The following is a 27515-nucleotide window of genomic DNA, read 5'->3' on the forward strand; positions in this document are numbered from 1 at the left end:
GAAAAACAACCGCCTTGTGACGATCCCGGTCACCACAACCTCCTCCGTTCATAGTCCTGATAGGCTTTACCGGAGGTCATCTTCTAGATCCTCAATACGTGATTACATATTTCAGTATTGATATCAAGATGACACAGATGCAAATACCTTGAAAGACATTTCCATCGGTATTAAATCCCATTAACTTATAAAAAATATTTTTCAAACGCAATTAAACCGAATCAAAAAAAAAAACAAAACTGATAGCTAATAAAAATTTACAAATTGAGCTATAACAAAATATTAATCTCATACCCTCAAAAACTGTTTGCAACATGGAATTTCGACCTACCATAAAAAAGCATCCAAAATCACCTGTAAATCAACCCACGAACATACCAAACAAAAACCGGCACAAATTTCGAATGCGCCTGCTCTGGCGGAAAAGCACTTTTTATGGGTTCCTTAGCCACCCAGATTACTATACTACACTAAACACTCTCTGCAAACCTTTCGAGCACTGAAGAGCTTAAAAATCTTTCTGCAATTCATCTCTAATTTCCCAGTTAGCCCGCAGATCCAGACTCGATCCAATACCCTCAAGGTCCCTGACTATCTCCGCACGCCTAAATTCATATTTTGAGCAGACGTATAGCACATGATATGCATCATCCGATACTAAGCATTGAGGACACTGACCCGAGTCAGTCAAGCCAAATCGAGCCAGCATGTCCCAAAATGTGCCGTGCCCAGAAAAAAACCGAGTCACACACCGGTTCGGGGAGATACATGAGGCGACTCCCAACGCCCTTACGTCTGGAATCATACGACGATTTCCTGTGGTTATGTCAAATTGATACGATCTTATTTACTACACAGATAATTTGTTGTACCCGTAGGGGGAACAATCAACTCCAGTAGAGATATAGCCGCTGGAGTCCCCCAAGGAGCAGTGATTTCGCCGTTCTTGTGCACGGCCTACGTCAACGATATGGCGCTGTCCGAAGGAGTCAAAACAGTTATAAATAACTAATACCAGCAAAGAATAACACAACTTTTTCAAGTTCTTTTTTATAGAAGACAGCTAGCTCCTTTCTGTCTGTCTTAAGTGAAAATCATAATAAACTTCTTTTATAACTGAAAGAGTAACTAAGCACAAATAAAAATGATAATTTAAAGTAAAAAGAATAATATAAATAGCAAAACTAAGATATTTAACGATGCACAAATTAGCAAAACCGACTAATAAATTGCAAACTGTAATAAACTAATTGGTAACTTCCTGTGACTCCCGTCTTATACTTATGTGACATTATTAAGTAAGAAGACTAGAATAAACCGTTAATTAATGAATTACCGTACTGTCCTCGTTCACTAGCAGTTACGACTTATCAAGGCATTTGAAAAATAACAATATCATTACAATTCTGAATTTAAAAAAAAAAATAATTTAACTTATTTATACTTTGATATCGTTACAATAATTAAAACATAATTCCATACATTCATACATTAACAAAAGAAAATTATAATACTAGTAAAAATTAAAATAGTAAATATTGATGTCGGAAACTTTTTTGAAGAACATAAACTAAAACAAGATTAATTTAATGATATCAATATAATAATTAGAAGAAAAAAAACGACTTAAAAGTACGGCCACAAATCTAAAACTTTATCTCCTCACAATTACAACTCCATTAAAACAGTAAAAGTAAGTAATATTGCAGAAATTAAAATGGTAATGTTTCTGAATATGGGAACGTGCCAAGAAAATTAAGAACGCTTTAAAAAGAAAAGATGTGGAAGAAAGCAACAAAAACGATCAAAGTATTGTACAAAGTGTAAAAGCTACGTAATAAAACTGAAAGTGGGACTAAGAATGGTTTGATTTAAACTTCTTTGAAACAGAAGAATAAGTGTACCACTTTCCTTTATAGTAATGAAAAAGCTCTTTAAGAGATATAAGATTTAAATACAGTGGTCGGTTTAATTTAAGAAAAATGGGTCACACAATGGAGCAGAGAATATTCATCGTCTCCAATACGTTAGATGTGCCAGTTATTCCCAGACCCAGAATGCCTTCACAGAAAAGTATAGTTCTCCACCAAGCGGCTGTACAAGTTCCAAGGTCAGGGAATTTGGCAGATGCAACCAAAAATACTCGACTGAAAGTGCTACCACTAGAAAACTTGATCCAGGTACAAGCTGCATATTCTTTTAGTCCCAAGAATTTAGTGTGACGCTTATCTAGCCAGTCTGGTTTGCCCACACGGCTTTGCGCAAGTGTTTAAAAACGCATCCGTACAGAATTAGTGTTGTTCACGAATTTTTACCTGCAAACACTAGAAAATGTTTTGCTTTCTGTCAGTGGTTTATTCATCTGTAAAGCCAGACGAGGAAGAACTCGATGACTGGTGTCTGATGAGGCACGGTTTCACCTTGATAGGTACGTGAATGCACAGAATTCACGCATTTGGTGTACTGAAAATTCACATCAGCTACACGAGTCTCCTCTGTAAGGAAAAAAAGTGGGTGTCTGGTGAGCAACATCACGTACGCGAATATTCATTACATTCTTTCATGGCACAGCAAACAGGCAGCGCTACGTACAGATGGTGCAACAATTTGTAATCACTATTCCTGCAGGCCGGTTACAGTACACGTTCTTTCAGCAGGAGTAAGCTGCGGCTCATACAACCAACAACACTATGACTTTCTTGGATCAGTATCTTCATGAACAAGGGGTTGTGGCCTCCTCGGTCTCCTGACCTTCTTGTGGGGATACCTTAAGGATGCTGCTTACAAGATTCATCCTAACACCATTTCCAAATTGCAGAGCGAAATTGAACGATATGTCGCTGCAATTTCTCAACAAACATTACAACATGTGTTTAGGAGCATCCAAAATCGTATTAAATTATATGAATCGCATAATGGAGGCAACTTTCAACTATTGTAACTTACGCATTTTCCCATAAATTTGCATCACTTTTTGAACACGCTGTATTTGGGTAGCGAGCCGGCAGCGGATCGGAATATTGGAGTAGAGGTAGGAAGAGGAATAAAGAGTGCTAAACATTTTTATTAGATCATACAGAGGATTAGAATGGAAATGTAAAGAAAATATGCAGAAATATAACAAAATCCAGACCTTCAGAAAACTTCCAATTGCAGAAGCTTTGATGCAATTGGTGCAGAAGCTTTGATTTTAAAAAGACAAGTGAAAAGTAATGCAGATAAAATTTCTTAAAAACGTGACAAAAAAATTACGATTTATCATCAGAGGAATGTAAAAGTGAGGAGTTATAAAGAAACTTTTACATTCCAATGCAGAAAGTATGTTGAACAGGGAAAGGAGATCAAGACTCGGATGATTCCGTTATGTAAATAGAATGAAGGAAGGCAGGAAGGAAGGAAGAACTACTAGCACTGAAAATGTTGAATTGGGAGGTAAGTGAGGAAAAAGCCAAAAATAAAAGATGGTTAGATACAGCTAAAACTTTTACTATTAGTATAATTATAGAAGTGGAAATTATAACAAATAGTGGAGGGAAAGAAAAAGGTTATCATCTGTTTGATGGTGCATCATCTAACACAGGATACTGAATGACGGCAAGAAGATTTAAAATCGTTAAAATAAAACAAACAAATTGGAGGCAAAAGATAATTTTATAATTATTGTACATCTAATACAACTAAACGATTCAGAACTGTTAGTGTTAGGTAGCAAAGTCAACTAAAAAAATCCGCCGTTTGGTGAATTATATAAATCTTACGTCTATATAAATATTCTTTTTTTGTTTAGCCTCTGGAGCCACCGTAAGGTACTACAACAGAGAATGATATGCATGAATGTAAATGAAGTGTAGTCTTGTACAATTTAAGGTCGACCATTCCTGAAATGTGTGGTTAATTGAAACCCAACCACCAAAGGACACCAGTATCCAGGATCTAGTATTCAAATTCAAGTAACTCACTTTACTACGATTTGAACCTTAGAACTCCTGATTTCGAAATCAGGTGATGGATGACGAGTTTATCACTAGACCAACCCGGTGGGTAATCTTATGAAACTGGTATATCTACTTACCAACGTAATACTCAGCGACTTCTAATTTAATTATTTATTACGCCATATTAATTTTCACGGTAAGCAACTTATTTTTCAGTTTACATATAATTTGATTTATTTTTATTTTTTTAATACATACACTTTTTCTATCGCATTGTTTTAATATAGCTTATAAATAAAGTTCACAGTTTTTATCAAATGCAATATTTTTTTTTGTGGTTATAATAACAATAAGAAATAATCTAATCGTATACATGCAGTAAAAGTAATTGTATCACTCTATAGATTTCTCTCTCTCTCTCTTTCTCTCAATATTTCTACCACAACTAGTGTATCGCCTCATTTAGATAAATACTTCGCTTTGTTAGATATGAGTATAATTTGGCTGAAATTATAACATGAAGTTTAAATTTCTAGACAACAAAGAGACTGTGGGGAAGGAGGTACTGCTGTGTCAAAACATGACGAAGCCAATAGTGTGACTCATATTTTCTATTACTAATATTTGTAGAGCGCAGCAATATTCATAATTATTATAAAAAGCATAAATAACAAAAATTATATTTATGAAAAAAATTATGAAATTCTGTTTAAAGTTATTTAAGCACATTTTTACGAATTAATAACATTATCAAGTCATACAGAGACTAAAAACCAACTATATGTTTTTTTTTATTTATAAAGTTAATTATTATTTCATATCAGTAACTTAGATGGTAAACAAAACTCTCTAGTAACATTAAACTATGCTTTTAATTACATCGTGTGTTCACACACACACACACACACACACACACACACATATATATATATCCATATACAATTAGTAAGTTTTTGTGTTAGTGAATTTTTTTTCAATTTTATTTTATATGGTTGGGTAACCTAAAAAATAAAATTACATTTCCATACATGAATGTAAATATCAATTATGTATATATCAAGAAATACGTTTAAAGTATTAATAAGTATAATTTTTTCCTTTAGACACTAATCATATAAAATAAAATTAAAAAAATAATCTAACACAAAAAAATAACGCAATAAAAGAATTTTAAGTTATTAAAAACTAACAAATCTAAACGAAAAGAAGTTAAATACTGGCTAAGTTTACAGAAATCGCGCCTAAATTTTAAGTTTACGAAAATATACACTCGGCCAATCTAACTGGATTGATAACTACAATTAAATGACATTTAAACAATGTATGAATATATATATATGCAATAACACATACGTATTTTTCTGAGCATACGTAAATAGACTGATATACATATAAAAGCAATAAAGTTTCACAATACTTACGGACACGATAAAATAAAGCAATGCTAATGATAAATACTTTGTACAATATTGCAATCAATCACACAATTAACCAATTACAAATTCATAACTACCTATTATACAACGACCAATTAAAATTTTAAATCGTGTAATTTAAATTCACAAATTGTCATTGACAACTCTCTATGCAGTTAAAGATGCCACATACGAAAGGATAGAAATTGCAGTTACTTTGCTTAAATACAAAAAATTAAAGAAAAAAAAAATCAAGAAAGAAAAATAACAATGCGCATTATATGCTTATGAATAATTACGCGATAAAATATACATACGTAAATTTTGAATAACAACTAACAAGCGATTTAGGTAAATTAAATGACGAACGTGAAGGAGAAAAATAAAGAATAATATTAAAAAGATGAAGGAATAGATTAAAAATAATGACAAGAATACATAAGTAGATTTACTAGTATATATGTATAATATATACATTTGCGCGAGCGCATATTTAAGAACTGTATGCGTGTAAATTTAGAAAATAAGACGCTAATATACTAACCAGCTTGGTTACTTAATGACAGATAATTCGTATAGAAAAGGTGTGTGTGTGTGTGTATATATATATATATATATACATATATATATATTTATATGCAATAATACTAATGAAATCACGATTGTTAATATTTCAAGGTTATCAGCACACTCTACCGAGCAAAGTAATAATTAACGATGAAATGTGTCCAATCAGACTTGCTAATCGTCGTTTGTTAAGTGGTGTGTTATATGAAAATAAGAAAAAATACCTTTGAAAGATCTCTCTAGTGACTGCAGTCCATCATTAACTACCGACATAAAAAAAAATATTAAAAAAAATCAACAAAATAGACCTATTACTACAACGTACAGGATCTACTGGTAAAAGCTGGATATTGTCCTTACAGAGTTTATAGATGTATATTTTTACTTTTAATTCTTAGAACAACTTTTAACTGCGAAGTTTTAATGACCTACAAAAGTTTTTTTTATACTAATTTATGGGATTCGGAGGTAAAGGGTATTTATTACTTTTAACGTGTTTTCATGTTTTAAGAAAAAGAGTTAAATTTTTACGTTTAAAATTACAAAATACTAAAAACATGAATGTTAAAAATCTATTTATATTAATTTTTTAACGAATTGTAGATGAAATTTTTCAAATTTTCTAAGTTCATGATAAATAGAATTTGGACTTTAGCAACATAACCGTGGATGTCCATAATTTTATTATAAATATTACGGTACAAAATTTCCCTTTGTTACAGAACTCTCTTCTTGAATTCATATAGTATTGATAATGTAGTTAATTAGACTTTAATATTTCTGTTAAAGTGTTCATTTAAACGTCAGCTCATTTGTCCAGTTTATTTTCGAACTATCCGGCCATTTAGAGCAGTAACGTTCAACACGCTGATTTCTAGAATCAGCGTTCAGCTGACAAGAATCTAGTATTCTTTTATTAATCATTTGATTCATCTCGCTTTTAAATAAAATTATTTCCAAGGTCCTATTCGTAAAACATATTCTGATATTTTGGCTTATACATTTATAGATTATATGGAGTAGTATATCTACAGAAACGAGGTGTGGCTAAGTAATGAGACTAATGCTGCTATAGAAGAACTGCGCATGCGCCAAATTCGTACGACCGACAGCTGTGTAGTGTGAAGGCTTCTCTTTCGATTGTTGCCACTCCAGTTTCTGTAGACATATTAGTCTGCACGTGACCTCCGTTTGGATAACATACGTTTTTTTTTTTGCCGAAAAAATTATAAGCGTTCTATTAGAACAAAGAATTGTGAAATTTCATATAAAACTGGGAAAACCCGCTACCCGAAACTTGTATTTTATTAAAAAAAGTATACGGCAATGAATCTTTATCACGTGCGCGGGTTTTTGAGTGGTTTAAGCATTTCCAAGATGGCCAAGAAGACTCTGAAGATGATGATCAAAATTCAAAGCGATAATGATTGTTTTTTTCGATATTCACGGGACTGTGTACCTTCACTGGGTTCCTGAAGGTCCAAACTATTAATCAACATTACTACCTTGAGTTCCTTGATCAACTCCGTGAAAAAAAAAAATAGAAAAACGAACCGAATTGTGGAAGAAGAAATCATTCATTGGTTCTTCATCAGGACAACGCACCGGCTCACACTGCACTGTCTGTCAAGACGTTTCAAGCCAAGTATAACATCTCAGTGTTAAGACTATCCGCCTTATTTGGCTGATTGGCACCATGTGACTTTTATCTGATCCCCCAAGGTCAAATCTGCATTAAAAGGAAGAAGATTTCAGACCGTTGAAGCAGTGAAAGAGAAAGCGGCACGCGTCATTAAAGAGCTCACAGAAGAAGACTTCCAGCACTGTTTCGAACAATGGAGAATTCGCATGGAGCGTTGTAGAGATAGAGGAGGGGTGCATATTGAAGGAGATAATAACTAAATATGTATAAATCTAAAATAAAATATTTTACAGCATTAGTTTGATATTTAATAGCTATACCTCGTATAGATGGAGAAAATTCTAAAACCGATTTCATTCATTTTGGATAAAACAACGTCCTGTAATCACCTACTACGTTAAAAAAGATACTCTCTTCGATTACATAAAACAATGATTACTCCGCAGATCGTGAGAATTTATTTTATGAAACAAGCTGAGTCTATTTTGATATGAAATAGAGGCTTACAGATGAAAAATATACTTTATCATCTCTTCAGGGTGCTCGATGTTAAAAACTTGACTACCGCCCCTTTTTAATTGTTTTTTTTTTTTGGCTTTTTCTCACATAATCTCATCAAGCCATCAGATCCCATTTGAAATCTCACAGTTAATTTGAAGGACAGGGAGACTCCATATGGCGTCTTACACTGAGGTTTTTTTAAATACACGTGTTAGCCGCATCCTAACTTAGAAATTGATATACTTAGCGTCCTGTTTCGTTGACTTTTAATTAAGTTAATAATTTTATAATTTTTAGTACCTAAAATTTTATATTTTTTAGCAACCATCATACTTTTTAGAAAATATCAGGTTTAATGCTTAAATGTGAGTTTTATTATTTATTAACAATGTTCTACCAAATTTTGAAGAAAATATGCTTAGCGACAAATCAAATGTGCGTACTAAACGCTCAGTATGTTCTATTGTCGAAACTGTTTTTTTTATGGATCATAAATTAAAAGAATAGTCATATTTCTTTCAGTTTTATTTATTAGTTCGTTATAATTATTATTATTATAGCGGGCGGCTTATTGCTGTGCACATAGGCTGACGGCTGGCTTACCTATCCTGAATAGGATATGTAGGCTTATAGGTATGTAGGATGAATAGGCTTAATCCTGATAGGATTAACTATCCTGAAAATATCTTGCCAACTCTGACAATGTACTGCATACTAAGTAAGTATACGGAGCTACATGCGATGTTTTCGTAAGAAATGACTAACTGCTCCACCAACCAACTGGCTTGGTCTAGTGGTCTTCGCAAATCAACTGATTTCGAATTCGAGAATTCCACCGTTCAAATCCTAGTAAAGACAGTTACTTTTATACGGATTTGAATACTAGATCGTGGATACCAGTGCTCTTTGGTGGTTGGGTTTTAATTAACCACACATCTCAGAAGTGGTCGACTTGAGACTGTAGAAGACTACACTTCACTTACACTCATACATATCAGCCTCATTCATCCTATGAAGTAATACCTGACGGTGATTCCCAAAGGCTAAACAAGAAAAAAGTTATAGAGAGAGAGGGATAAACATTCAAATTGAGGTTTTGCAAACAAATACAACGAATTATACTATTTACCGAAGTAAACTAGTAAGCTACATTATGAAAGAAATTGAAGAAAATATGTTGAATTCTTCCACTACGCTGAAGATCTCTTGAGACACACGACTCAGTCTGTTGGAGACAGTTCAGTTCATAGGCAAGCACAATCAGAAATTTCTTGGCCAAATGAGGTTTAAAAGTCATTGAAATAGTCGATGCCGAAGATGATGCTAATAACTTTTTGCAGCAGCACGTTCAAAATTTTGAAGAATTTTAGAAAATCTACAAAAATATAGAATGCTACGAGGAAAATGAAACCGGGTTGACGAAATAATCAAAAATATTATTAAAAAACTATGCAAAGTTGAACATTAAAAGACGAACTCGAAGTCAAACGCTAATTTATACAAGATACAAAAACATTTTTTAATGGATTTCAGCAATATTATATGGAAGAAGGCAATGACGGAAACCCGCTAGTAGAATTACGAGTCTGCCAAAGTTTTAGAACGCCAGGCGATGAAAGGGAGAGACAGAGCAAAGTAAAATAATCTTTTCAAGAGGTTAAACCAAGTAAGAGACATTAAAGTATTTTTCTTCTTTTTTTTGCATTTTACTGAACGTAAAGTTTTATTTATACCTTTATTTTGTTTATCAAGCTTCGTTTTTTTTATTAATGATGTTTAACTACAAAAACAATTCTGTAATTTAATAATGTTATTTTCTATTAGAAATAGAATTTTGAATAATAAGATTTTAAAAATGAGTATGCAATTTACTGTATTTTTCGTATATTTCTTCATTTTTCGTTAATATCGCTTAATAGGGGGCAACCGTTTAATAGTACCCCATGGTCTCGGTCCCAAAGCGGTTCAATTATCCGGAATCCACTATATATATGACTTTTTTAATCCATCCTTTACAGGAAAATATACTAAAAACTATTACATAAAAAAATGTTGTTATGCAACTGTTTACTTTAAAAATTTTTATTGTGTAGTAAGACAATAAAGAAACCGACAAAAAAACAACAAAATCGTAAGTGAGTTCGGTTACCCTTATTCAGATACGGTAAATCAATGCAAAGATAAATTTCTCCCTTTCAACAAAATTGCTGCTTTTCAGAGTTCAAGAAACAATCCAGCAATATTTCATTAAAAACCCTTCCGCTGCTCGAAAGTTATACTCGAACAAACACTCTAAATACAAGTGATTCTTTTTTTAATCAATTTGCTCAAACACGAACATCTTATAACAAAGATGAAAATCTAAAATCAAGAAACTTTCCTAATAACTCAATCCATTTTCCAATAATTTCTATGAGAAACTATCAAATTAGGAACTGTAAAGCAAATTCGGTATATTTGTCCCTATTGAAATTTTTAATTTGTGACAAAAAAAAAGTAAAATTTACCTAATTTTTACTTCCTTGTATGAAGTATTGCGATCGCGAAAAATTTGGTTTCCAAATTTCAACGGAAATATCCATTTTTACTAATTTCGACGTGACGTACGTATCTCGCATAATTCAAAAACGATTTAGGAGGATGTTGAAATTTTGGATTTAGGACTGTTGTTACATCTAGTTGTACATCTCCCCTTTTGATTGCAATCGACTGAACCAAAAGTGTCAAAAAAAGCCGAAAATCCAAAACATTTGGATTTTAGACTTTTACTTAACTGTAGTAATAAGCCCTCATCGAGAGCTTTTCAACGATATATCATAAGTGGTACTAATTTTCATTTGTTCCAGAATTATAGCCCTATCAAATTTTAATTAATGAAATATTTAGATCTCACAAGGGAAAGACACATTGGTTCTAATGCGACTTCATTTCCTTTTTTTTTATTTTTCACCTCTGTAAAAAAAAACTACAATAAATAATAATTCAATAGTAAAAGGAAAAGTATGTAATAAAAAATATATGTAATTTAATAAACGTACAAGGAACTCATGTGTTGCCCACATCAGATTTTTTGCAATCCATTTGGCAATTGATGAGATACTTTTCAAGGTTTATAACGCCCATCAGGTTATTATTAATTTTTTTTCATTCATATTTAGTTTCCGTAAGTAAATAATTAAATACGGGACTATTTCCAATTTACACCATTTTAGAATGTTTTGTAATTTTTAACAAACTCAACGTGAGAGTAAACAATTATTATCCCGATCATGGCGTTATAAACGTTGAAACTGTTGTTATATGAACCTCACGAAGTTGCAAGACGGATACGTTGAAAATAACTTTGCTTTACTTTACATATACTTTACTTTCGATACGAAACTTTACTTTACTTTCGCGGCGAATATAGCTATCGATATATAGATATCGGTTTTTTTTGCATATCTTTACATTTTATGGTTCAACTGGTCCATCTAGAGCAAAAAACATATATATGTACAAGTATGTATATGTGTGTGTGTGTGTCGCACTGCTTTTGACCTTATATTTCATAGTTGGCCAAACTTATTTTCTTCAAATTTGATTAAATAATTTCTATACATGGAGCATTGATCATATTAATTTTTTTCAAAATTCTTTAAGGGGTGGGGGATATCGCGAAAACCCCAATTAGCTTTTCTTCAGAGACATTTTAGAGTAAACTTTATTAAAGCAAATTTGTTACCTACAATTCATATATAAATAATAAAAAAAGGTTTTTCCAAAAAATCAACCTTCCACCTCTTTTTTCCCCCCAACCTAGGAGGGTGTACCAGCTAATGCATTGCACGCCCTCAGAGGCTGCCTTTGCCTCTAACCTACCGAGACCCCGAGGGACCCAGCTATGGACCTTATAATTAATTTTTGTTGAAAAGTTTTTATTTATTTTAGTTTCTATTGAGGGGGATGTTAGATTTAGAGTAAACTTTACTTAAGCAAATCTGTTAAGTGTAAGCTATACATGAATATTTTTAGAAAGATTTTTCATAATTTTTATTCCCCACCTCTAAAAAATATACAGTATATATATATATATATATATATCGCATTGGAAACAAATGTTTTACAAATTCATAAATATAAAGAAAATCAAAACATTACTCATATGTTTTAAGTTTTGCTTTCAAAAAGTACCATCAAGTCCTTTTATAAAGAATAACAACGAAGTTATTAAATAAAATAAAAAAATGAAAAAAACAATATGTAAATTCTTCCTAGCGTTAAGTTTTATAAGACCTACAGTAAATAAACTGATAAGATAAAAGTGTAACATAAACACATTTAAGTAATATGAAACAAAAATTCAACAAAAAAAATAAATACTTTTTCTTATTATCAGTCATTTATCCATTTTCTTCTTTAACAAATTTTAATTCACCAACTCCTCCGCCCATCTTAATAGTCTGTTTCACATGTTCTTATCTTTGTCTTCCTTTTTACTTTCAGTTACTCTTCAGTATTACTTTCTATGTTTCATTTAAATACCCCCATTAACTAAACTTAAAATATGGTATATATTAATCAACTTTGTCTTTTTACAAGACCACTACTTGGGAAGCCACTTTTGAAACAAGGTGAAAAAAAATATTAAATGGCCACCACTTCGTTTATTTAGGGTTGCTGCAGTCCAAAGTTGTTTTACATAAAAATCTTCGTTTTTCAATTCCCTTTAAAATGATTTACTACAACCCTACGTTTTCCATTGAAAACGTTTTTAGATACTTCCAGGATGCTTGGGGTTTCATGATCTCATAACAAATAATAAATAGTTTTGAGGTAAAGCATTTGTAAAATTACATTTTTTTATGTTTAACTGTTAAAAAGTTATTTAACGGTTGCCATGTTCTGTTAACATCTGTATGTATATATATATATATATATATATATATATACAGGGTGATTTTTTAGACCTGTTACCCAATTGTTAATGTCTGGTAATTTTTTTCTAAGAAAGGGAAATTTGGTTTTGTGACGAAGTTGGTAGCGCTACTCAACCGGAATAGATACGGCAGTGCGAGTTGATTCTCCTTGAGCTGTGTAAACTTTTGTGCCATTTCGGTCGTGTTACGAACAGAATATCTTTTACCATAGAACAACGAGTTTTCGTTCTTTAACAATATTTTGCTACGAAATCGTACGCCAGTGTAAAAGAATCATTTCAAACTAAATTTGTTGGTGTTCCTCCGCCAGAAAAAATGTCAATTTCTAGGCTAGCAAACCGATTTCGAGAGACGGGTAGTGTTTGCGACAGAAAACGGAGCGGTCGACCAACTCGCTTGACAGATGACTTTTTAGAGAATATGAAAACAAGATTGCTCAATTCTCCACGGAAAAATTTACGAAAACTTTCCACGCAAGTTGGTTTGTCATATTCGAGTGTTCAGAAAGCTGCTAAAAAATTGAAATTGTATCCGTATCGCGTACGATTACTCCAAAAGCTTCAGCCTCCAGATTTAAACAAGCGACTGCAATATTGCCGTTGGTTTAGGTCTCTTGTAAATGATAACGGAATCGAATTTTTAAACACTATGTTCTTTAGTGCTGAAGCTTGGATCCATCTCGATGGTTATGTGAAAAGTCAAAACTGCGAACTTGGGCGGTTGAAAATCCTAACGCTTTAAAGACAAATCTTTGCATCCTGAAAAAATTGGTGTGTGGTGTGCGATATCTCGTCATCGTATAGTCGGACCCATATTCTTCTAACAGACAGTAAATGGTGATGTATACAGGAATATTGTGCCCAATTTGTGTCCCTCCTGGAACCTCAAGAACGGTATTGCTGGTTTCAGCAAGACGGGCTGCATGCAACACGTCTCGAGAAACCATGGATTTTCTGCAAGAGTTTTTGATGATCGAATAATAAGCAAGGGCTTATGGCCTCCAAGGTCTCCAGACCTCACATCTCCTGATTACTTTTTGTGGGGCTATATTAAATCCGAGGCCTTCAAAAACAATCCTCACACTATTGATGAACTTAAAGTCAATATTACAAACTTAATCACGAATATTTCCAATGCAACTCTTAAAAAGGTTTCTGCTAATATGCTGAAAAGAGTCCGTGCGTGTATAACCGCAAGGGGTGGGCGTTTTGAGCATTTTCTTTAACAATTATGTAAGCAATAGCTTTTTATTAAATCTCTTTTGTAAGTAACAAATACATTTTTTTATTCCACCTAAATTTCCCTTTCTTAAATTACATTTAAAATTGGGTAACAGTACTAAAAAATCACTCTGTATATATATATATCATATTTTGACACATGTAACTATCGATTTTTATTAAAAAAATTTTGACAAATGTAAATTGATAGTTACATGTGTCAAAATACAAAAATCTGAATGTGTACTTCCAAAAATAAATGAGTTGAACTAATTCAGTTTAATGTTACAGAGTAATTGAGAATTACTGCTAAATAATCAGAACATTTATAAAACAGTACGTGATGGAGAAAACTACATCTTCTGACTTAATAGTTATTAATAAACCTGGGGAGCAGAGCCATAATTTACTTCCACTTCTTCCTCTATATCTTGAAAAATGTTTGATATATAGAACAAGAAATAAGAAGTCACTTCTTCAACAAGACAATTTTATTCATTTTACCGTCTTGCTCTGTGTACAAATAATAAAAAAAATTACATCAATCCTTTGAGGAAAATGAACAGTAATAAAAGAAGGGTGGAACAAATCTTGAATTGGCGATTAGAAATATTAACTAGTTACAAAGGTGAAAAATAACTGAAAATCCTGAAGTAGCAAAATAAGCGTATTAAAAAGAACAAACTAAAATCTGAACTTGACAGGGCACTGGATACAAAGGAAATTGAATACAAAAGGAAAACATTCTAGCGAATGTTTCTGGAAGGTGCTGTTAAATATAGAATTGGGGGATCATGTTTTTATTTATTAGATGCCAATGCAAATCAATATTTATATATATATTTTTCTAGTATATAATAAATATGGTAAATATATAAACAATAACTTAAACTAAAAAACTTTAAATTGCCCAATTAAGGATGTAAAAAAATTAATATTGTATTTTCAAGCTGAATAATGAAAAGAATCAAAGTAACTTTTAATTTGCATATTAATGCAAATTCAATGTATGCATTCAATCGAGCGATTGTGATTATCGTAATATACAGGAATGTGTATTAGTTGTTAATAAATAACTTCTTATAAAACGTGTAAAAGAATTCTATTGCAATTAATTTATAATAGAAATAGTGAAGTTCAGACTAAGCAAACCTTACTAGAATAAATAATCCATTACGATTAAATACATTTATTATAAATAACATTAAAATAATTTAAATGTAATTAATAAATAAGCTTCATCTATTTCCAAATTAAAATTATTTTGACCTTTCATAAAAAATAAAACAAAACCATTAATAGATACATGTTTATAATGTAGATTCAACTTTAATTGTAAGATTATTATAAAAGGTATTATTAGAATTTCCAATCATACTCACGACTCTAACAACCTATAATTACTTATATATAAAAAAATAAATTAAAAAAATGTAACTCATGAAAATGATTATGTGCTACAAGCAAGATGGTAATAAATTATACGATTAAATAAAGAAAAATTAAAAGTTTTAAACAAATGCATATAAATTAATAAACAAAAATAAAAAATTAAAATGTATTATTTTTTTCACTCTCTAAAGCATTAATATATATATATATATATATATAAAATCAACCAATAAGATAAATTAATATATTTATGACAGAGGACAAGAAAAATTAACACACCAGTGAACGCCACTGCTTGTAAGTTTTACAAAAGCTCCATCTAAAAATCATGGGACTTTGTCATTAACAAGGGCACTTGTGTGCTTCTGAGAAGCAATTGTACCACAGGTCTGTATTCCTCATAAAAGTTTAGAAAGCTCAGCTGACATGCAGGATGGGGATGGATTGCTAAATAATATGCAGGCCAGTTTGTTGCTATCTACAATGTCCTGTTGCTGTACGCTATCCCCTTCATTTTATCATTAGAGGGGCTAACACTACCCCTGGTACTCCACGTAGCACTTTTAGATAATTACGCTTTCTAACTTTGGTGATTGATATCAATTAATAGAAAAGTCTATTCTATTATGTCAAGTAAGATAATCCTACATCCTAATTACACGTTTTCAGTAGTGGAAGTAATGAGATTAATGTTAAGATAAGGGATATTATAATGCACCAAAAATTGTAGAATTTTTAATCAGAGTAGCAAAATTATAAAGGATGGACAAAGTAGGATTAAGATCAAAACCAGATCGCCACAAACAAGAGCTTGCATGCTGAAAATAAGTTTGTTCGTATCAAATATAAATTTAAGAAAAAGAAAGATATTCTAAAAGGCTTCCAAATGAAGTATAACATTTAATGATAATGAAAATGATCAATAAAGAAAAGCAAAAAGCAAAAGAATGCCTTTTAGATATGGTTTTACAGAAGGCTTTTAAAAATTAGTTACACTGATAAAGTATGAAATAAATAGGTTTTTTGCAGTATCTCCTAGGGTTCTACAACATCCCAAAAACATTTCCACAAAGATTTTTTTCTGAGAACACAATTGTATTCTTTAGAAAGCGAGTCATTTTTAAATATGTTTTAATAAAATTATTTTCATGGCTTTATTTACATCTTACAACAACCAATAACATTAAAAACTTATGTACATTATCTGCTTTTTAATCAGTCCACAAAACTAAATGTGTTTATTTATTACACAGATGTTGGGCTTATTTTCAAAATTTTTAAAAGCCTCTATATATAATATAGCATGAGAAAGGAGTCAATATTTTTTTAAAATATTTTAAGTAATAAGCTCATATGTAGACATTCTAAATATTCACATGCAAGAAAAACATTTGGGTTTAATTTAATCTGTTATCAGAAATTTTTTTAAAAATATGTATGCAACTTTCAGCTATACCACTGACTGACATTCTCAAGTTTGCCATATGACAGGACATATTCATCTGCTGTAAATTACTTAAAAACAAAGCAAGTAAGAAATGTTTAATAATAAAAATACAATTATATTTAGGAAACTGTTAAGGAAACTTAACAAATAATCATTATATATTACTTTGTAAACAGATACATTCTCTTATATTCAAACATTTAAAAATTTCATTGCATACTGTGTATTAAGTTTACAGAAATCACGTTCAATATACAATTTTCTTTTTTTTTCTTCTCTTACAGAAGTTATACAAACATACTCAATAATTGATAATTTGTCACACATCTTCTGCAATCAACATGATTAAAAACAAGTATAACAGAAAAATAAATATCAGTGTGATTAAGAGGTATAAATATATTAATTAATTCAAAATTTTGAATTCCGTAACTGCTTATCAGTTTAATTGACGATAATTAAAGAAACATAACCTAAACCATCTAACATATTTAGAATAAAGTAATTTCATTCACGAAATGTACTAAAAAATATGTAATAAAATAAAATAAATATAACAAAATAATTTATTATTAACTATTTAAACCACACGAAATAAAAATTTTTAAGGTTAACTCAAGACATCCACCAGTTTTAATGACCAGTAAGTAAATAATATCCAAAATAAATAAATAAAAATACCTTATTTAAACGTTCTTCAATTAATTCTTCACCACGATACACAGCCGACATAAAATAAATATAATTCACTAATAAAGATACACTTTTTGACAAGCAATATATGTTTTACAACGCTCACAGGACTCGCAGATACTGCTTCTCTTCTCGTGTGGCGCACGAATGTAAATATTTTCGCCTAGCTTAGTTCCTCTAATAATGAGCGAGCGCAGCACCGTATATACAATGCCGTTACTACAATGAACACAGCTGTACCATAATTTAATGGCCAATTATGCGGAGTGTATGAATGTACATATTAAAAAATTTCTTCGAATAAATTGCTTGGTGAAGAATACTTCATGCAGTAATAAGGAAACAGATTTATAAATGATTTTTATTTTATTATATGATTAGTAGATATTAAAAATATGTCATAAGACAAAAAAAAACATTAATTTTTCTTCATGAAGGTGGTTCATTATCATGCTTTGATTTTATCTGAAACCAACCACAAATCCTGCTGATAGAAACTTTTTTAAGTTATAGTGTATTATTAACTAATCTTTAGATCGACGTATAGTACATAAATGATAAGGCGACTGCAGTTTTTATGTTCTTTTGTACACTAAGTCTTTTACATTCCCGTCTAGATAATACTTATAGCTTTAGAAGGTAAAGTATCGTAATCGGTCCAATTTGGACATATGCGGTTTTGACCGGATCTTGACCTTTTGACACCTAAGAAACCCTAAAACCTGAGAAATTTTACGGATATTAATGTTCGTTTATGTGTTCGGTGTTGAGTCATCTTTTATCACTAGAACTACTGGACGGAATTTGACCTAACTTGGACAGATTACTTCTATACATGGGGCATTATTGCTATTAAATTTTCACCTTAAAAGGTCAAGGAGTGAGGCTGTAGAGCAAGGTCACCCTCGTATCCCGAGATTTCGCCTAAATAAGGTTCATTTGCATCTTAGACACATTTGCTAACAATTCAAAAATAACAATATTTGTTAAAAAAAGTTTTGCTGAATCGCACCCCCACCCCAAAAAAATTCTGTAGTCGCCTGCTATATTGTGACGTCATAGGTGAGTGGTAGAATTAAATAAATATTTAAAGTTAGGATCTTGAACTCGATTGCCTGGTGTTAAGCCTCGCGGCTACACCAGTCTTCCGACCGTACAGGCAAAATCTGTTTTATGTAAGTTGTGAAATTAGATTAGTTTAGTTAGTGCCGACCGTCGCCGCTAGTACCGCCACACCTGCGCCAATTAGATACGGTATGCGCGCGCGCTTTACTTAGAATCATTGAATTAAATAAACGAAAAATATTATATTTAAATAAAATGATTAATATTTTAAATTAAGTTGTGTGTAAGCCGTGCATCAGAAACAACCCACAGTTATAGTGCTTTCCTAAACACGGCTTTAGCCGCGCGACGGCTAATATATGCATATTAATAATGCAAGACTGGTTGATTTTACCAGTTTTTATACAAAGCCTAGCCAGTATTGATGAAGTGTAATTTCTCTGTAATTAGAAGGAAGGTTTATCTTACCCTAAAATGATATTTTTTACAGGTTAAAATTTCCTAATAGCTTTGCTTCATAAAGACAAATTTCTGAATAATGGTTTCTTAGAATAGTGAAAAAATATTGTACAATAATATAATATACCTCAGCCATCTCTATTTTATTAATTTAAAGTTTTATAGATAATTAAGCTCAATTGCTTTTACCAATGTTGATAGATAATATTTTTTGTAACTTATAAAATGCCAAGCCTAACTGGAATTTGAACCCAGAACTTTCTTCTGAAAGAAATGCAGAAGATATGTTGCCACATTATTACTGAAATCACTTGACTAAAGTCATGGAATTTATTCTCAGGTATGGTTGGAGTAAATTGTTGAAATTGTTTTATTTCACTAATAAGTTCAGATTTTTTTCATGATTTTATTTTCTATTGTTATTATTGAATTATTATTTATTGTAAAGAATTTTTTAATAATTATTAATAAAGCAATATATTTAAAATAAAAACAGGAGATGAAGTCTGATTTGAACTGATATGCCTTCCCCTTGTAAAATCCAAATATTTTATTAATTAAAATTTTATTTGGACTCTGGAATGGAATTGAACTCGGAATCCAATGAAAATAAGTACCGCTTATAATATATTGTTGAAAATCCCAATTTTTGGGGATTTTGGGCTTTTTTGGACACGTTTGGTCCAGTTGATTGCAATTAAAAGGAGATATGCACAACTAGATGTTACAACAGTCCTAAATAAAAAATTTCTACATTTCTCATATAATGCATATCCATTTTCTCTTTGGTGTTTCTCTCATTTTGATACCCTTTACAAGTTTAGTTGCTCATACCACATTATCTCTTCTTCAAATATGACAATACTATTATAATTTTCTTCCTTAGATATCTGTTACTTTAATAACAGGGCTAATCTTAACAACTTGCCTTTTATCTTCATTTTTACCAAAGTCTCCTTTCTTTGTATTGTAGCAAGTTTCACCATAATGTTAAATACCTTAACATGAGCACTTATTCTTTGTCACATATCCACCTTTTTTTGATCTATCCAATCTACCACACACTATATCTATCCACTATACACCACACAGTATCCTATGCGTTATCTCCAAATCCAAATCATCATTTCTGGACAGTCAGTCACCATTACTTAACTCAACTTTCTTCAAAAAATATCTGTCCATTAACAGTATGTCTTCTAAGGTCCAGGTATACTACTTTCATCTAATAATTTTAAAAGAAATAAATATTTTATTTAGATCAATACTTAATTATACAATATGTACAATATCAGTTAAGTGCAAGTGTGTCGCCTGTAAAAAAGGGAATGTCTGCAGAATTTACCTTAAATAACAAAGGAAAACTATGGTAAAATATTGATTAGAGAAGCATAAAAAAATACAAAATTAATAAATAAAAAATAAAAGTAATATAAAATTGTGAGATAAATCTGTTATGTTGTAACTTATATGGATAGAATTTAGTATGAAAAATGGAAGTCCATGTTAATGAAAACAAAAAAAATATGGGAAACATCATCAATTCTAATATACATGATGGTGGAGACTGGTGTAATATTCAATTAGAACAATCAAAATATTACATCAAAGTGAGCAACTTAGTTGAGGATAAGATCTTTATTATCAAGAGTGATATACATCTCTCTTACGATTAAATCTATTATTACAACCAATAATGAAGCAACCACTCTCCTTTTAAGGAGATCCATAAAAAAATCAGAAATGAAATAGTACGTTATAACTGGTAAGCTAATTTAAAACCAAAATCTAAGAAGGTAACATTGAAGGTCAAATACTGACTATAGTTCTGCAATCAGGTTCAAAGTTAGAATAATGACTTCACACAATAAATTTTTAATTTGGACTCTCCTGTTATTAATTACTATACTTATTGTATGTACTCACTCTTTTAAGTGTGATTTTCAAATGTTCTATCTGATGAATAACATAAAGAAATACCAATGAAAGTAGATTACACCAAAATAATTGTCCTCTTTACCAAGAGACTAAGGTGGATAATTAATGAAGAGGAGAATCATGAAACCTATATAGTTCCAAGGTAATTTCCTACCACTCTTGAAAGTACACTTGAACAAAAAAAAGTTTCTTCAACAAAAAGTGTACCAGTTTTCTTTTGGATAATACAGGGTGATTCAGGAGGATATGGCAATACTTTGACAACTCATTCTAGAGGCTAAAAATAAGAAAAACGTTCAGATAAACATAGGTCCGAAAACGCTTCGTTAGCGAGTTATACAGGATGAATGATTTCGCCCGATTTTCAGTTCCTCCGGGTAAATTAAGGCTTTCTGAAATTCTGGGATGGTCAATTAAGGGGCAAATTCAATTGTTTCTTATGGTTTTTGAGCTGGGAAATCAAAAAAAATAGGTCCCAGAACTGTATCTCTCTTAGTTTCTAAGATATCCCATGTAAAAACACACTTTTTTATGTTTGACGTAGAATAAAGTTGTTAAATTGATAATAAATCATACATTTTTTAAACATAAATGGTAGAGAATTTAATTATAAGAAGATTGATGTAAATAATGCCAACAGAAAACAAGTAAAATTTTAAACATGTCGACTCTTATTACCAACAAAACCAATGAAAACTTAGAAGAAAATGTTACAAAAAAAGAAAACAGATACAATAATTTTAGACCTATAGAAAACAAGTTGGCAACAACTTTTTTTCATCACAATTTGTTTAAATACTACTCATTGTTGTCAGTTAATTGTGGTAATGTGTTAAATAATCTTTCGCTGATCAATAGTTTTTTCTTATTTTTAACCTCTAGAATGAGTTGTCAAAGTATTGCCCTATCCTCCTGAATCACTCTGTATATAAACATACACATACATCTTTAACCAAAGAACGGCTGGACAGATTATCGTGAAATATTTATTAAACAAATTGTCTCAGTGGTCTTAGTCACTACTGAACGTAACCTTTTTGTATATCAGTGACTGATGCAGTAAAGATACTCTAAATTTTTATTTTTTATTTACAGTCTTTTAATCCAAATTTCATACATACTGATGAAGCAGAGATCTCTGCGAATGAGGATAACGCGAATAAAAGAGAAAGTAATTTTAAATTGTAACAGAAAATATGTTTTTGTAAATTTTTGTATTCTGCTAGTACATACAATTTATACCCTATTTATTAACATTAAAATAAATAATAAAATCGCCAATAAAGTAAAACAAATACAACTTAATTAATCCTGTAATTTTGGATTTTAAAAGTAGATGCAAATTAAAAACAATTAACAAACTTAGTGACCAGGTTTTTTAAAAAGTTAAAATTTAAAGAACTGAAAAATATGATTTCATTTTTTATTATAGAGCTACTATTAGCTGTAGAAGACGATGATGCTTCATTAATACTTTCAAGCCCATACTGTTGAACTAGCTTGTTAGCAATATTTACTTTAACTAATTTAAAATTACTTTCAGCTACTGAATATACAACTGAACTGTAAACCTTTTAAAAAACTTTAAATTTGCAGACCCATTAGAAGACTTGGATACACGATGTCATATCCTCAAACTGTACACACAGTCTCATCAAAATTTCAGTTTGATGCCTTCATTTGAGAGAACTTCAATGTAATACACTTCTCCTTTCTTTTCCTGTTTAGCCTCCGGTAATTACCGTTCAGATAATTCTTCAGAGGATGAATGAGGATGATATGTATGAGTGTAAATGAAGTGTAGTCTAGTACATTCTCAGTTCGACCATTCCTGAGATGTGTGGTTAATTGAAACCCAACCACCAAAGAACACCGGTATCCACGATCTAATATTCAAATCCATGTAAAAATATCTGGCTTCACTAGGACTTGAACGCTGTAACTCTCGGCTTCCAAATCATAAATGTAATACACTGGGCAACTGACAATGGAACCGTTTGCTCTGACATGATGCTACTGACCAGATACCAAAGCTGAGGCGGCTGCAGCAAACGTTCCCTTCCTACATCAGTACCATCAATATCTCTGCATTAACTTTGTACATGGTGAAGTCAAAAGACTGGTTTATATTTGACTGATCCTTGTGAAAGAAACAGAAAATGGGTATAAACAAGAAGGAATGACATAGAAAACAAAACTGCAACTGACAAAGGTACAAAAATGAACCTTCAACAGAAGAATATCGCCTTTGCTATGTATTGATAAATAAAATAATTTCTTTGTTTGTTGTTATTAAAAATTTATCACAGTGCAGGAAATAGTAAAGAAAATACCATTCTTTATGTTCAAATATCTGTGCTCATATTTAGGCCAATGACCATTTACAATGAACTCAAATAGACAGGCTTGAGCTTGGTGAACTAGATTATTTTGCCATACTAGAACATGCACAAACAAGGGTTAGAAAGTGTTACTGTTTTCCTCTACATTTTTTTTTGCCGAGCTGATACTAAAGAAATTTGCAGGGTTTTTATTATCAGGTGTCAAATATAAAGCAAGCCAACTACAGGATACCAGCAGAACATGCAATGAGAATTACCATCCATTTCATAAGTCAAGCAGTATACTGATAAAAATAAAATACTGGGAATCAAATGAATTAAATGTCCTTTAATAAAACATAATTAATAAAAATAAACTAAAAAAAAAATTAAAAAACAAAGTATACTAAAAGTAAGAAATAATACTTCAACTTCAATTTTAACTTTCAAGCTGGTGAAAAATTAAATCAACTAAAAATTTATTAACCTGAAATTTAAATCACAATTTAAACCCAAAAAATAAATTGAAATGCATAATTTTGTACTATTTAGTATGGTTACTTTTATTTTGAAATCGGTTTAATTTTTTTAAACAGTTTATTTTACATTTTATTTTTAATTAAAATACAGTTAAGTCCTACAAAAATAAAATGCAGCCCATATAAAGAAGAGTTGTTTAAAAGAAATATAAAGGTACGAAACTTATGTCTTGGTGAGAAAATATAAAAAGGAATAGTATCTGAGGCTCTCTTGAATACAGTATATACATTTTCTAACCTCTAAATTTCAAATCATTTTTCTTCTATTTTCGTTTCACATGAGAAAAAAGTCTTAAAATATAATTTTTCATTAAAGAATATTAGACGTAAAATATCTGGAAAAAAATTTAAAACATGATTACAAGAGACTCTTGCTCTAGAAAATAAAAATATCCAGATTCAAACTGATCCATTTGGTGAAAAGTACTCTTTATTATAAAACAAACGTTGACCATTTCTTGAATTCTATTACAAATTAAACAACAGTAAATAATTTTTATAACCAAACTATATTCTCAAAAATACATAATTACAATTCGCATTTATTTACATAGTAGTTAATTTCAAATAAATAATTATTAATAAATTAAAATTATTTAGATATTAAATTCTTACAGAAAATTAATTAAATTAATTTTTGTTCTCATATAACCGTAATATTAACAAATTATTATTATTATTATTGTAAAAATACATAAAGCTTACAATATGATAGTTATACAAAAAAATGTTTACATAAAATACAACAATATAAATGTAAAAAATCCTTTAAAAATTTGTTAAAAAACACCAGTAATAAAAAAATACGAATTTCAATATAATTTAAAACAAGTAATAAAAATAGATTTAAGCATTTAAAAAATAAAAAAAAATTATTTTTTGTTTTGTTGCAAGAGTATTTTACTTGATAATGAAAGGGTACAAAGTTTAATGTACACAGAGAAAAAGATGGGAAGGGAGCTATTAATAAATAGATTTATTAATTAGTAAGAAATAATGTTTATCAAGTTATTTATTTATTAAATCAGCCAGTTTACATATTAAAAATATCTTATATACATTTCCTTTTTTTTATTCTTTTGTTTACAATAATAAGAATATAATTAATAAAAAAATGCAGCTTTTTTGTTTAATTTATCAAAATAATTTAACTTTTAATGCATAATATATACATGTAATTAAATAAAATAAAAAAAAATTCATAAAATTTTATAGAGCAAATTTATTTTATTATTTTTAAGAATAATTGGTCAGTTTTATAAAAACGCTGCATCATGCTTATTTAAATTTTTTTAGATTTTTTCTTAAAAGAAAAATTATAATTATTTTCTTTAATATTTATGATAAAAATATTACAAATTAAAGTCAATAATCATAATTGATATTAATAAACAGTAATCATAAAAACCATTAAACCTAAATATTTATGCTAAACATTAAGTTCAATGCTTGTTCAAGAATGGGAATTTTCACACATTACAAAATTTCTCTCTTATTAGCAAACATAATCAGGTATTGCTTTTACTTTCACCTTATACATCATTATTCTTTCATAAAAAAAATTAAATTACTAAATGAATAGTAAGATATAGATTCACATAAAAACATTACATTACTATAACATATGAAATGAGAGGACTGTTATAAACCAAAATGATTTCTTTTGATGGTAGTATAACTTTTAAGTTAATTTACAATAACTCTGTAACTATAATCTGGCAGTTACTTTTATATGGATTTAAATACTAGATTGTGGATACCCTTGTTCTTTAGTGGTTGGGTTTCAATTAACCACACATCTCAGGAATGGTTGACCTGAGATTGTACAAGAGTACACTTCATTAACACTCATACATATCATCCTCATTCATCCTCTGAAGTAATACCTTATGGTAGTTCCAGAGACTAAACAGAAAAACATAAATAGAAACTATAATCTATATTCTTATAATAAGACAATTTAGAATTCCCTATTACAAGTGAATCCACAAGAATCTTTTAATGGGGAAGGAATTTATTTAAGTAGTTTGGAGAGGAGGTAAGACTACATTTTAGGAGGATTCTTGTCTCTTACAGGAAAATGTTTCTGTGGCATTTAATCACAATTTTATAAAAAAAGAGAGAAAAAATTAAATAAATAATTTTAAGTTGTTTAACAAAATGTTTATAACTTTTATAAGATACATTTCTTAAAATTTTTAATACAATTCAGATCACAATATTTTGTGATCTACTGATCCAGGAAGAATTTCAGCTAGACTTAAATAGTTATTTGAAATAACTTTCCTAGGAGAAATTAATTTTTATTTTATTAAAATTTTGAATCTGGATTCCAGTCATTTTATGACCAAAATTGAGTATCTACTCGGGGAGTTAGAAAAATCAAGTAGAATTTTAAACTATTCTTAAAAAAAAAATCAAGATTGGATTATACAAATAATAGTAAAAAAAAGTCTGATAATGTTCAATACTGGCTTACAACTTATTGTACATACATAAACTTATCTGTTAAAGAAAAACTGATTAATATCTAAATGAGAATCCTTTGATTAACTTAACAGCTGTACAACTGGTAATACAACACTGTATAACTATAATTATATAATCATAACTACATAATAAGCCAGTTTATTGTCTAAACTACAATTTTTGTCACACAGAAAAGAAGTTTGAAAAAATATATAGCTCTACACAAAAAATTATCAAAGAAAGAGAAATAAAAGCTTTCTTTGTGAAGCATCTACATGAGGGAATTCCAAGCTTTATTTTGTTTCCAAACAGTTCAAATTTAGACTACATTAATATTTTTACAAAAAACCTTCAAATAACGAAAAAGACTACAATACTATTACTGGGAAATGACAAACTTTAACATTCTTTAAAATTATTTTCTTACATATAATACGTGGTTTAATTTTCAATAAGAGAACATTCCCACCCACTGACATTCATATAAAAATTCATTGTACCAGTTTAAAAAAATTATAAAAACCTGGAACAAAGAAGTCCAAGGTACAATGATGAGGGAATAAAAATGGAAATTAATAAAAAGATTACAATAACCAATGATTTTGAATAGTTAAATGTTTCTGTTTATACAAATTTAAAGTACACACTCCATTCTTTCTTACATAAATAACTATAATTTATTAAAATTAAGAAAAAAATTGGAGGCAATTTTTATTTTTTATTTTGAAGATATTTATTCAAAATCAGCTTGATTTGAATGCAATTTATTAGCTATCAGTGTCCAGTGACAAACAAATTTACAGCAAGTAATCTGTCAAACTTACTTAAATATACACTATTGCCTTGATGAGAACACAAGTGCAAAAGAAATCATTTTTTTGTATGTGTATGTTTCAATATGTTGCAGTACACATTCCTGTTATTAGGTTAAGGTAGTGTACTTAAAGATGACTGCTAAACATAAGATGCTATTCTGCATTTTGGCACACTGAG

General features: G+C 30.0%; 1 protein-coding gene across 5 annotated transcripts in view; it reads right to left on the bottom strand.

Annotated features, from left to right (window-relative positions):
- Nucleotides 1-17880, bottom strand: part of Ntan1 (N-terminal amidohydrolase 1) — a 338443-nt gene extending 320563 nt beyond the window's left edge. For all 5 annotated transcript variants that reach the window (XM_075368116.1, XM_075368117.1, XM_075368113.1 and 2 more), the window contains exon 1: nt 17720-17880. The gene's annotated coding sequence lies outside the window, so the exon portion shown is untranslated. The remainder of the gene's footprint in view (nt 1-17719) is intronic.
- Nucleotides 17881-27515: the final 9635 nt, after the last annotated feature.

Source organism: Lycorma delicatula, chromosome 6 (genome assembly GCF_047948215.1).
Source record: "Lycorma delicatula isolate Av1 chromosome 6, ASM4794821v1, whole genome shotgun sequence".
NCBI classification, from domain to species: Eukaryota; Metazoa; Arthropoda; class Insecta; order Hemiptera; family Fulgoridae; genus Lycorma; species Lycorma delicatula.